The sequence below is a fragment of the Theropithecus gelada genome, chromosome 13 (assembly GCF_003255815.1).
Source record: "Theropithecus gelada isolate Dixy chromosome 13, Tgel_1.0, whole genome shotgun sequence".
Taxonomy (NCBI): domain Eukaryota; kingdom Metazoa; phylum Chordata; class Mammalia; order Primates; family Cercopithecidae; genus Theropithecus; species Theropithecus gelada.
Window position 1 is genome coordinate 89,097,405 of NC_037681.1, and position 13,255 is coordinate 89,110,659.

A 13,255-nucleotide genomic window follows, 5' to 3' on the forward strand; every position below is an offset into this window, starting at 1 on the left:
TGTTAAAAGGAAAACAAGGCACTTATGAAAAATGTGAAGCATTCCAACTTTTGATACACAAAAGGATTCTATGTTCTAAGTTTCAACAGCCTCTTATGGCCAGCAGCTATTGCGCGGCAGCGCATCACCTGGACCGTGAGACAGTGGGAACAACAGGAAAGCATCCACAGCATCGGCCATAGATCCTCCTAGAGGAAGCACGCCAGGCTCCAGAATAGCAGAACACCCACAGCTGCCACCGCTGCAGTTTCACACGCTGCCTCCAATGTGAAGCTTCAAGCGCTTCCACTCCACCCGTCTGTCTGGCTTCCCTTCAACCAGAAGGGGTGCACAGGCACCAGGCAAGAGCCTTGTGCCCAGTGACACAGAATGTTCTAGAGCCCAGGAGACAGTCCCGTTCTCTGAGCTGAACTGGTCGCACCTGATGTCACCTTTTCCTTTTTGAAGGGAGATGCCAGGATGCAGGGGGAACAAGTGAAAACTGCTTTTCCTGTTTCGAGGGTGCCCCCGACAGCCAAGATCCGCAACCCCAGGCTGACTTCCCTGGCCTATCTTCTTGGCCTGCCCATTGGCCCAGGTGGGGGACTCCACCGCCACTGCTCCTTCTTTAGCTGCTGCTGCAGTCTTTCCCCTTTCTTCTTCAGGTAGAAGGTTATGTTGTCAAAGGTGGCCTTGTAGAGACTGCTGAAGCTGGCGTTCGCACAGGCAGAGCCTTCCAGCATGGCCCCGTTCCCACGAAGAACAACGGAAACTTTCTTTAACGTGGCACTTTCAGGAACAGACTGCCACTGGCCACCCACAGGCCTGCAGAGCACCGGGGGAGGGGAGCTTCCCGGCAGTCCTGGAGCACCCACAGCCCCTGGGTCTCCTCAAACCCACATCCCACACTCGGTGCTGGAATGACAGCTGCTGTCGGTACACCAAATGCTGTCTACAGGCGTGAAGCTGGAAGATGTAGACCACAGCAATGCAGTTGCACAGAAGCGCCACCTGGTTCTCCTGACACCAAAACGCGATCCTGGACGCGGCAAACCTCTAGGGGACCTGGAGGTCCGCGGGCTCTTGGAGACTGTGCAGGTGACAGCAATGCAGTTGGCGGCTGCTTCTGTACTCCCGGAGCCTCAGGGTGCAGTCCCCGGAGGAGGATGGAAGCGGTTCAGGCTGAGTGGGCACCGTAGAGATATAGCTCATAAACCCTGTGTGCCCGAGGCAGAAGGACTCAATGCTGCGGGGAGTGGCGGCCCAGCTGACCTGGATCTTCTCGTCCCGGCCCGCAGTGAGGACACAGTGGTCATCAGGATGCACAACCACTTCTAACAGCATGGACAGACAGGCGCCCCAGTCTGTCCATGCTGTCTGGCCGCATCCGTGTGGCTCAGCACCGAAAAGGAATAGACGTCTCCAGACTTGTCAGCCACCAAGACCTTCTCCTCAGAGGCTGTGAAGGTCAGGTCTGTACAACTCCTTGTCATGGTCCTGACACTCAGACACTGCCACGGTTTTGTACAGAAAAGAATCAGACACTTACTGTCATCGGTTATAGCAAAACAGCTGCCAGACTTGGAGAAGGTGGACCGAGAATTTCACCGCTCCGCTGGACCAAGGGCGGCTCGTCCTTCCCTTCATTTTCTTGTGACTTGTTTTCTGCAGCACTGCAGTCATAGATGAGTAGGCTGTCATCGTCACTGCTTGCAGTGGAGGTGGTCAGGAACCGGCTGCCCTGCACCACCAGCTTCTGCCCGCACGCCCCGCAGAGCCTGCCATGGGCCTGCCGCCTCGCCACCATGCACATTTCCCCACCCAGCCCGTTTTTAATTTATTTCAATAGTTTTGGGGGAACAGGTGGGTTTTGGTTACATGGATAAGTTCTTTAGTGGTAATTACTGAGATTTTGGAGCACTCAATCATCTGAGCAGTGTATGGTGAACCCAATGTGTAGCCTTTTATCCCTTGCCCCCACTTTCCCATTCTCCTCGCGTCCCCAGTGTCCATTATATTATTCTTTGTGTCCTCATAGCTTAGCTGCCACTCGTAAGTGAGAACATACAATGTTTGATTTTCCATTCTTGAGTTATTTCACCTAGAATAATGGTCTCCAACTCCATTCAGGATCCAGGTTGCTCTGAATGCCATTATTTTGTTCCTTTGTATGGCTGAGTAGTATTCCATGGTGTGTGTGCATGTGTGTGTGTGTATATAATGTAATATATATACCATGTAATATATATACCCCAGTTATATATATAAATATTCTTTATTCTTTATATATATTCTATATATATAAATATTATTTATTTATATAATATATATAAAGAATATTTATATATATATATTATTTATCCACTTCTCCTTGGTTGATGGATATTTAGGCTGTTTTTTTAAAATGTAGTATAAACCAGTAGTTCCTAACAAGAGGGATTTTCCCCCAGGAGACATTTGGCAATGTCTGGAGACATTTTTGGTTGCTAGCACTTGGAAAGTGGTGCTACTGGCATCTAATGAATAGAGGCCAGGGATGCTGCTAAACATTCTACAATGTATAGGACAGCACCCCTGCCCCTCCCCCAAACAAAGAATTATCCAGCCCAGAAAGTTAATAGTGATAAGGTTTAGGGACCTGGTATAGACAGAGATAAAGCAAACGTGGTTAAAGTTAATGATTGGTTAATCTGGGTGATGGTGCCATATTCTATTCTTTGAAATTTTCTGTAAGGGTGAAAACTTTCAAAATAAAACATTTAGGGAGAAAGCACATTAAAAAATATATAAAAGAGTCTGAGAGAGGAAAAAAAAAGTTGAACTGGTGAAACCATAGGCCAAACATGGGTAACAATGGTAAAAGCAGTCCTTTTTATTTTCTTCACTAACCAACGAGAATAAAGACAGAAAATTGTGCTCAATCTACTTGTTAGACAACAAAAAACACAACCACAGTAATAAGTGGAGAGATTTTCACAAGTGATTTTGAGAAAGCTTCTTTTATGGTTTTACGTATTTTCTATCAGGCTTTCTTTGTGTGACGACTGGACTGTATAATTTTGTCATGTTAAAAGTAAATCAAAATGAGCAAACTGGGAAACCAGCAGCTGGGGTTTTTTCCCCTACAAGGCGCAGAAGACCCATAGCAGGAAAGTAGATCTCAGAAAATGATTATTAAAAATTTCTTTTGTGCCAGAACAGTGGTTCATGCTTGTAATCCCAGCACTTTGGGAGGTTGAGGTGAGAGGATTGCCTGAGCTCAGGAGTTCAAGGCCAGCCTGGGCAACATAGTGAGACCCAGTCTCTAAAAATAAATAACTAAATTAATTAATTATTTAAGAAATTTTTTTTTCTTGACCAGTTAATGTTTAGGATAATACAGTATAATTGGTGTGGTTTGTAAAACTGCAGTTTCATCTTGTTTTATTTCCATCCGGCCCTGACTGGGTAAGGACAAGGAGGTATTGGAAAATGCAAAAGGGGTTCATGAAAAAAGTCACTTTTACTTGTGGTAGAACTGAATATAAGGATGTCAAGCTTTTGTTAGAAACCCAATCCGCATGCCTTGTTTGTTTTATTACCTTCTTCTGTCTCTGCTGTTCATTATAGTTTTTACTCTTTCTTCCTTTTCCAGCATTATTTTATTGTGTACAGTAATACTAGAATGGGTTGTTTTTTTGTAATACTTTCCACTGTATTTTCCATCCCCAGTAATTCTTATTTCTCTGCAGCTCTCTATCTGGAAAGACAGGCATCCAGGGCTTCGTGGGTCTGCTAGGTACAGCTGAGAATAAAGAAGTCAGAGCTCAGCTTTGAATTTCAAAAGACTGTTTTCAAGCATAGAAGACTCAGAAGTCTTCACAGCTAGGCTTTCCACTGAGAAATGAAAATAAAATCCAAAGGTCCCCCCTGAAACTGACTAAAAGGACCCCCCTCTTGGCTAAGGAGACCCCAGAGAAACCTTAAAAACTGAGTTCCTGGCCATGACAGACTGGGAGGTCAGACATAACCTGTTACACTCCCTCCCTTGCTACTTGCCATTAGATTTCCATTCCTAAGCGTTAAACAGAAACAGGCCCATTCTGAAGATTTGCTGGACTCCTCTTCCTTTTTGCAGTTTGACACAACAACTGACCATCATTCCTTCCTGATAAGAGGCCACTAACCATGGACTGGTTCTGGCTGGTTTACAGAGGCTGCACACAGGATGCTTCTGTGTCCTCTGTTTCACCTTTTGACATATAGAGCCTAATTTTAATACATTTAAATGTTAAGATTGCACCCTAAAGTGAACATGGGACATAGGTAACATACATGTTAGCTTACTATGCGTGACTGCACCCCCCTTTTGTGAATATTCATAGCTTCTCCTATAGCCTGTTAAATGTATATACTTAGTTGACCCCTTCAGCCTAAATTCCTGTCTTACCCTTCCCTCCCTAGAAGTACCTGCTTCTGGTTTCTGCCAGAAGCTACCCTTCCCAGGCTGTGGGATGGCCAGCCTGCAGGCTGCAACCATTTATAAGAAATAAAGCTCTCCTTTCCACATTTATGAACCTGGTGATTCTTCAGTTGGCACAAGGCAATGATAGAGGTACTTGAGGAAGAAAAAGGTTTTTTTAATTCCAAATTATTCCCTTTAGAGAATCTAGAACGGTGTTTATTAAATGAACTACCAGACACAGGAAGGAAGAAAAAGATAGGATATGAATGAAGTGCAGTACAGCATTCCCACCCCAAAAGGGATTGAGAAGTTTGCCGGTTGGCAGGAAGAAGACAATCCAAGAAGAGTAAAGGAGGGTTACATGAGGCATCTCCAAGAGGTCTTACCTCCACCTACCTCCAGTGTTGAAAGCCACAAGTATGTTTGATGATTTCATGACAGAACGTACTTCTGCTGTATGCTCCACCTGGAAACAGTGGGACAAATAGCACATGCTACTTGTTTTAGGTATGTGTCAATCACAGTAGAGTGGAAATGGGGTGTGCTGTAGGGTGTTTAGGCAGAGTGGGCCTGAGAGGAGATTGAGTTACCCTACAATATCACCATTTGGTCAACTCCTATTTTCTGTGGTTGGGAGGGGAATGAGACATCCTGTAAAATTTAATCTTGCCCATTAAAAGTAGTCATCCCTTGGTATCTGCTGAAATTTGCAGATGCTCAAGTCCCTTATATAAAATTGTGCAATATTTGCACACAACATGTGCACATCTTTCCATATACTTTAAACCATTTCTAAATTACTTATAATACTAATGCAATGTAAATGCTATGAAAATAGTTATTATACTGTATTACTTTTTATATTATTTTTTATTGGTGTATTTCCATTTGTTTTTATTTTTCCTAATATTTTTGACTGTGGTTGCATCTGTGGATGCAGAACACATGGGTTCAGAGGGGTAACGGTACTCCAGTCATTTCCACATTAATTCAGGCTCAGCACATTACTCAGTCTTTCAGGGTTAGAGCTGCCAGAGAAAATACAAGATGCTCAGTTAAATTTAAATTCCAGATAAAAATGAATATTGTTTTAGTATAAGTGTGTTCTTTGCAACATTGGGGACATATACCAAAAAATGATTTGCTATTTATCTGAAACTCATGTATTTTATTTGCTAAATCTGGCACCTCTACTTGGAGTTCCTCCCTCTTTTTTCCCTTCTTCCTTTTTCCTGACATCCATGCAGAGAGGCGGCTGAAGTAACAGCAGGGCATCAGGGCAAGGCCCCAGGCCTGCATGCTTCCTTCCATTCCTAACAACCTTCCACTTTCCACTAATCCTCTCCTCTCACTGCACTCTTCGTTACTGTAATTTGCAGTCAGTTTTCTTAGTACAATCAGGGATTGAGGTATAGGAGTCTTCCTTCAACTGCCTCTGGCCCACCTCAATTTCCACTGTGACTACTGTTACTCTAAAGACTCTGCAGCAAATGTCTATTTGGCTCCTCATTTAGGTTGTCAATCCCACGGCTTCTGCTTTGTGGCTCCTTTGCTGTGTTCTCAGCTACTTCTACAGTTATCTCATGGGGTGGGGGGAACTCACTCCGATATCCCTAAGCTGAGGGAAATTTGAGAGCTACCTTTCTCTCTCCATCCCTTTTGGACATCCAATATGAACATGTTGAACCTTTGTATTCTGTTTCAATCTCTAAATCCTTTTTTGTTTTTTTCTTTATGTGCTTCAACGTTGGCATTGTTCTATTGTCATATTTCCCAGTACATACTCTTTTTCCGTGTTATAATCTGCTATTAAGCCTATGCATAAATTTCTGTTATTGTATTTTTCAGTTCTAGAATTTCCATTTAGTTCTCTACTTTTCTGGTAAACGTCTTCATATTAATCTATTTTCTTCATCTTTTCATCCATCTTCCTGGATTTTGAAATCATAGCTATTTAAAAATTCTTGCCTGCAAACTCCAGTAACTAAATCCCTGTGACTTTGCTTCTATGTTCTTCCACCCCACCCAACCCGTGACTTCCAATCATTTAGTTCTGTCTTTTAGGATGCTTGATAATGTTTTGAGTGCAGACACTGTATATGAAAAACTGTAGAGGCTCCAGATGATGTCATCTTCCTCTAGAGTGAATTCACCTTATCCTCTGTTAGGCAGTGGGGTTTGCTCACCTTAATCAAATCGGAGATTTATCTGAATTGAGGCTGGAGTCCTTTGTACAGAGCCCACCGAAGATTTCAACTGAGAACCTGAGTTGTATACCTTCCCTCTACTGGGTCCTCAACTGTAATCATTGTGTCCTCAGTAGTGTGAGACTGGGCAAAAACTCCTTTGCTTCTAAGAGGCTTTCTGCTTAGCTTCATAGCCTTCAATCCCTCAGAGCTTCAGAATTTGGTAAATGTCTTGATGAGAAAACTAGCCATATGTCAGATATCCATACAACACTTAGCATAGAGTTGGCCTTAAAGGAGTACTCTAGAAACGGGTTGTTGAAGAAAACAAACATTGACTATATGGAAAAATGTGTTTTTCAGTGAAGAGACTTCGTGATTACCACTTCAACCAAATGATCAGACTTAACCATCTTGTACAGTAGAACAATCAGACATTACGTGCTTCTTATGTGATGCAATGAGAAGTATATTTCATCACTTACAGTATAATTGCTATGTAGTATAATTGCTAAATATGCTTTACTGAATCTTTTTTTTTTTTTTTTGATAGGGCCTCACTCTGTCTTACAGGCTAGAGTGCAGCGTTGCAATCACAGCTCACTGCAGCCTTGGCCTCCTGGGCTCAAGCAATCCTCCCATCTCAGCCTCCCAGGTAGCTGGTACTACAGGCGCCCACTACCATGCCCAGTCAATTTATTTTTAAAATTTTTTGTAGAAATGGCATCTTACTACATTGCCTGGGCTGGTCTTAAACTCCTGGGCTCAAGTGATCCTCCCACCTTGGCCTCCCAAAGTATTGGGATTACAGGTGTGAGTCACCACTCCTGCCCTCTGAATCAAATTATGAAGAGAGAATCAGATAAATCAACTACAGAATATTCTATAAGATAACCAGTCTCAAGCCTGTAATCCCAGAACTTTGGGAGGCCGAAGTGGGTGGATCGCGAGGTCAGGAGTTTGAGACCAGCCTGGCCAACATGGTGAAACCCCGTCTCTACCAAAAATACAAAAATTAGTTGGGCATGGTGGTGCATGCCTGTAGTCCCAGCTACTCGGAAGGCTAAGACAGGAAAATTGCTTGAACCCAGGAGGCGGAGGTTGCAGTAAGTCGAGATTGTGCTACTGCACTCCAGCCTGGGTGACAGAATGAGACTCTGCCTCAAAAGAAAAAAAAAAAGTCAATATCCTGCAAAATAAAACCAAAGCCACGGGACACTTCTGGTTAAAAGAGATTAGAGAGACAAAAAACTCAGATGCATGTATAAATATTTTTTTGCAGCCTGAACTGAAAAAAAGAATCTATAAAAGATATTTTGGGGGCCACTGGGGAATTTAAATATGGATTGTAAACTACATGTTATTGAATTAATATAAGATTTTTTAGATGTGATAATGATATTGCATGTAGGAGTGTATTCTTAGGAGATACATGCTGAAGTATTTAGGGGTGAAGTATCATCATGTCTGCCACTTCTTTTCAATGTTTCAGCAAAGATGAATAATAAATAAATAAAACAAACATAGAAACATGTTAACAACTTGTATTTCTAGGTGGATGGTGTACAAAATAGTGGTTTGTCATATATTTTTACTTTACTGTTGGTTTGAAATTTTTCAAATGAAAAACTTGGAGGAACGTTCTTGGCTCTTTCATCTAAGTTATTCATTCTAAGTTTCTGAATTCATTTGACATTTATTGAGTACCTACTATGTATGACATATTCTTGTAAGTGCTGGGAAGTGGTGATGAAATAGATGGAAAAGATCATTCTCTTTTGGTTTCCTCATCCATAAAATGGATATAGAGTAAGCATACACCGTATAAGCACAATGCTTGGTACAAGAATGCATTTAATGACTGTCGGCTGTTATAATTAATCAGCTTCATCCATTGTTGATTTGATTTCATCAATTTGATGTTTTCGGTCTTAAACTACAAATAAAAAATGTGTGATCTTCCATCTTATGTATTCTTCCCAATCCATTTCCTGAAGTTACTACTCATCTTACTTTTTGTTAATATTATTAGGGCATTTGAAGTCTTGGAGAGAAGACATGATATTAAGTCAAAGCAAAGATGAAGTTAAAGTGGTCAGGGGTATGTTACATTTTTCTTTTCTTTTGACATAGGGTCTCACTCTGTCACCCAGGCTGGAGTGCAGTGGTGCGATCATGACTCACTGCAGTCTCAGTCTCCCGAGTTCAAGCAATCCTCACACCTTAGCCTCCTGAGTAGCTTGGATTACAGGCATGCGCCACCACACCTGGCTGATTTTTAAAATTTTTAGTACAGACAAGTTCTCCCTATGTTGCCCAGGCTGGTCTTGAACTCCTGAGCTAAAGCAATCCATCTGCCTCAGCCTCCCAAAGTGTTAAGATTACAGGTGTGAGCCATTGCACCCAGCCATAGTTTTAAAATTAAGTTTGTACATATGCAAGTGTCCTCAGGTTGAAAGTTTATATTCATAGAGATTTTAATGATGATTATGTTCTGGTCTAAGATTGGGTTATAAACCAGAAGAAACTAAAAAAAGGTTTCTAAATTTATTTTTCTAAATACTAGATCTTAAAATGATTAAAAACACTCAAAGTTCCTTAATACTCTTCCCCAAGAATCTTGCTTCTTGTACACAGGGTGCACACTTAACATGTTATTTTATCTATGAGTGAGAACATTCCTTCCTTCCATGCTGCTCCACCTACTCATGTTTTCAGATGCCAATGGCTTGGCCTGATAAATGCATGGTTCATTCTAAGCCCATACCATAAATTTATCACTAAGTTCCAAAGGTTTCCTTTCAGTGTAGACCGTGATCATAGCACATAATTTGTTAGAGTTATTTTAGTGCAGTAGTACTAAAAAAATAGAAGCTAATGTTCATTCACATAATTTGCAAAGCTAATACTTAAAACTGATGGGAGTGATTCAATAATTCAAAATAATAAGTGATATTTCTGAGGTTAAGTTTATTTTCAAGAGTTCAAAAAAATAAAACAAAACATTTTTATTTTCCTATTTCCCTCTTACAGGTTTCGAGAAGACCGGAACAATTATTCATATATTTGTATTACTATCAAGCATCCCACATACCTTAAGGATTGTACACTGCATTTCGATACAATCTTCTTCACTAACAATATAGTAAATTATTTTTATACATTCTGGGTGGGATTAAAATAAATAACCATAGAAATAATTTAACAAATCTTTATAGAGCACCTAGTGTGTGCCAGGTTTTGAAGACACAAAAATAAATAAAAAATGGTCCCTGCCATTAAGAAGCTCACAGTATAAAGGGACAAACACACAAATAAAATAGACAACTTAATGTTATATGACAGCTTTGAGAGAGGTCTATACAAAGAACTACAGGAACATTTAAAAAGTCACTTAATCCAGAACAGTAGTAGTCATGGATTGTTTCCAGGCCAAGATGATAAGTTTTACAATAGATATTACCAAGAAAAGAATCAATGGTGGGGGTTAGTCCAGGCATATCAAACAGCCTGCGCAAAGGCAGAGAAGCGAGAAAATTTTTATGAAATAGTTTTGTAAGACTGAACTAGAAGATACAGGGTGGAACAGTGGTGAGAGAAGAGGCTGGAGAGGTAGGCCAGACCACATCATTAAAGGCCCTATGGGCTCTAGTGGGGAATTTTGATTTCTACCTGAATGCAGTCAGGAATTTAAGTTAGGGGTGATGTGCTAAATTTGGGCTTTAAAAAAGATTATACTGCTAACAGTAAAAGGAAGGAACTGGAGGCAGGAACATCAGTAAGAGGATATTTTAGAAAGCCTAACTTCAAATAAGGACAAGAATTAAGCAATGAGGCAGAGATAAAGATGGAGAAGAGGTGAATTACTTAGATATTTGGACGATAAAATCAGTAAGAATTGACTCCACTGGACATGGAGAATGATGGAGACAAGTAAAATATGGTGATTTTCTAACAGGACATGTCATTCACTGAGATAGGAACTGGAAGAAGAAATTTCATGAGATGGTAAGTTTTGATTCAGGTGTTTATATATAAACTATCTTTGGATACATTATATAAAATCCAAGAAAATTATATATATATATAAAAATCCAAAAGATAGTAGCATATGTATTTCTGGAGCATCTCAGGGAGATCTGGTGTTGGGACACAGACATGGATGCCACCAGCACCAAACATGGTAGCGAACACAGGAGTAGTAGATGGGATCACCAAGGATGTTAGAGTATAAAGATGACAGGACAACAGGCGGAACCTTGGGGAACACTAACATGTAATGAGTAGATGAAGGAAAGTGAGTCTTTGGAGGAAACTGAGAAGACGGGTTAGAGTAGGGAAAGAAAAGTCCAAGAGGCTATAGTTCCAACCCATGGAGGAGAGAGTTTTAAGAAGTATTTATGTGTGTCAGTGTGAGTGTTTATGTGTGTCAAATATATTAACAAGTAGAATGCATCCAGTGGATTTAGACATTAAGTCACTTGTAATTTGGATACCAACAGTTTCAACCATATAGAGTGATGGCCATATTATAGCAGATTAAGACCGATTGGTGAGGAAGTCAGAGTGAAATCTAAGATGCTAATGTAAGCCACAAATAATACATATTTGAAAAATGGGCAAAGAAACCACATCAGGTGGGGGTCCCAGTATGATGGTGAAGCTGAATTTGAATTAACTTAGGGAAGCAGATGAGGAATGGCTGGGACCAGAGTCTGGAATATAATCAGGCCTTATAGCTTTCCCGTACTTTGAAAATTTCCAAGTGCTTTCTTATCTTTTATGAAATAAAATTAATAGTATACCTTTCTTTCTTTCTTTGTTTTTTGAGACGAAGTTTCACTCTTGTTGCTCAGGCTGGAGTGCAATGGCGTGATCTTGGCTCACTGCAACCTCTGCCTCCCAGGTTCAAGTGATTCTCCTGCCTCAGCCTCCCAAGTAGCTGGGATTACAGGCGCCCACCACCACGCCGGGCTAATTTTTGTATATTTAGTAGAGACGGGTTTCACCGTGTTGACCAGGCTGGTCTTGAACTTCTGACCTTGGGTGATCCACCCACCTTGGCCTCCCAAAGTGATTGGATATCAGGCGTGAGCCATGGCGCACAGCCCCTTTCTTTCATTAAGAGTAAATGGGCAGAACAGAATGTTGTTGGGTCTAGAAATTATACTCTATAATCATCAGTGGAATTGGAGAGAAGACCTAGGAAGAGACAGGCTAGCAGTCTTCAACTATCAGGCAATCATAGAGAGGAAGGACTGAATCAGCCCGGTTCTAGAGGGTGGAAGTGGGACTAGAAGGCAAACATTACAGAGAGGTGGTCTTCAGTTCAAGGCTAGACTACAACTGGACTGTTCTGTGACATAACATATACGCTTTTAGTAGAAGTACAGGATTTGAGCTTGGGCTGGCTGACTGACAGTGTTCCTATTGAGAAAATTACTGAATAGTCCTGGAGACTTGACTGCCTGATTTTCAAGGAATCTTCCAACTCTAAGAAGACAGTAGGAGACAATTAATTATCTACTGCTCTATTCAACATAGGGAATTTGCATATAATGGGGCATCTTTCTAATATTTGCCTATTTGTTAAATATTGGTTTCCTGGATTCTTATATTTAATGCTATAGAGAACAGTTTTTAAGAAGAAAACCCCACACTAACTAAAGCATTTTGTAGACACTTTTTACTATGGTGGTAACCACAGATTCAGAATAAACAATTTGTTATAGTGAGTAGTATATCATCTGTTTTATGAAAAAACAGAAACAAAAGTTTTAAAAAATTAAAATAAAGGTTCCTAAAAAGTTATAAACTTTAACAAAGACAAGTGTTAAGGATTCTTTAGAATAATAGTTTTTAATATGGAGAAAACTTTGTCTTGGTATCTAAGAATAGCACACTAGATGGTGCTATAAGGCTGTCAGAAAGAGAGTTTTACCAGGCTAGTGTGGCATTCTGATGGTAGTTAAGTGTTCTGGAAACTTTCCACATACTTTCAGCTCCTGAGAGCCATTCCAGGTTTATATAAAAGTAATGGGAATCACAATTGGACAAGCTTTAGCCCTAAGATGACATTAACTTAAAACTAAACCACAGGCTTAACACATTTAACATAGTTTCACTATTTGATATTTCAATCTGATTCCACTGAAATAGAAATGTTAAAGTCATTAAAATGCCAATGTATTAATTTAAATGTATTGCTATTAGTTTCACTTAGCTAGTCTTCCCATGAGCCTAGTTATATCCACCACTTAATGAATCTTTAAGTCAGTTTCAAGTGGCTTCCTGAAATTTTGAATTATCATTAAGCTGAACATACAAATCACTCTTTCATTTAGTATTGTGAATATATTAACACAAATACATGAAACATTATATTTGGAAATCACTCTATCAGTATATTATTTCTTATAAAAATAACATTTCATGATTTTTCCACATTACAATAAAAGCAGAAAAATTTTACTAAAGTGCAAAACAAAAATAAAGCTTTACTTTTATAATATTTCCATTTCACTTTCTTTTAAAAAGGTCAACAACAATAAAATGAATGGATAAAGATATAGCTTTTGCAACCTAAGACTCATTTGAGTTTTAAATTTTCAAAGACCTGAGATTTATTTGTGATTTTTTTTCCTCC

At 40.2% G+C, this 13,255-nt stretch overlaps 1 pseudogene; it reads right to left on the reverse strand.

Moving 5' to 3' along the window:
• Positions 1–249: 249 nt before the first annotated feature.
• LOC112604506 lies at positions 250–1,792 on the reverse strand (annotated as a pseudogene).
• Between the last annotated feature and the right edge of the window lie 11,463 nt (positions 1,793–13,255).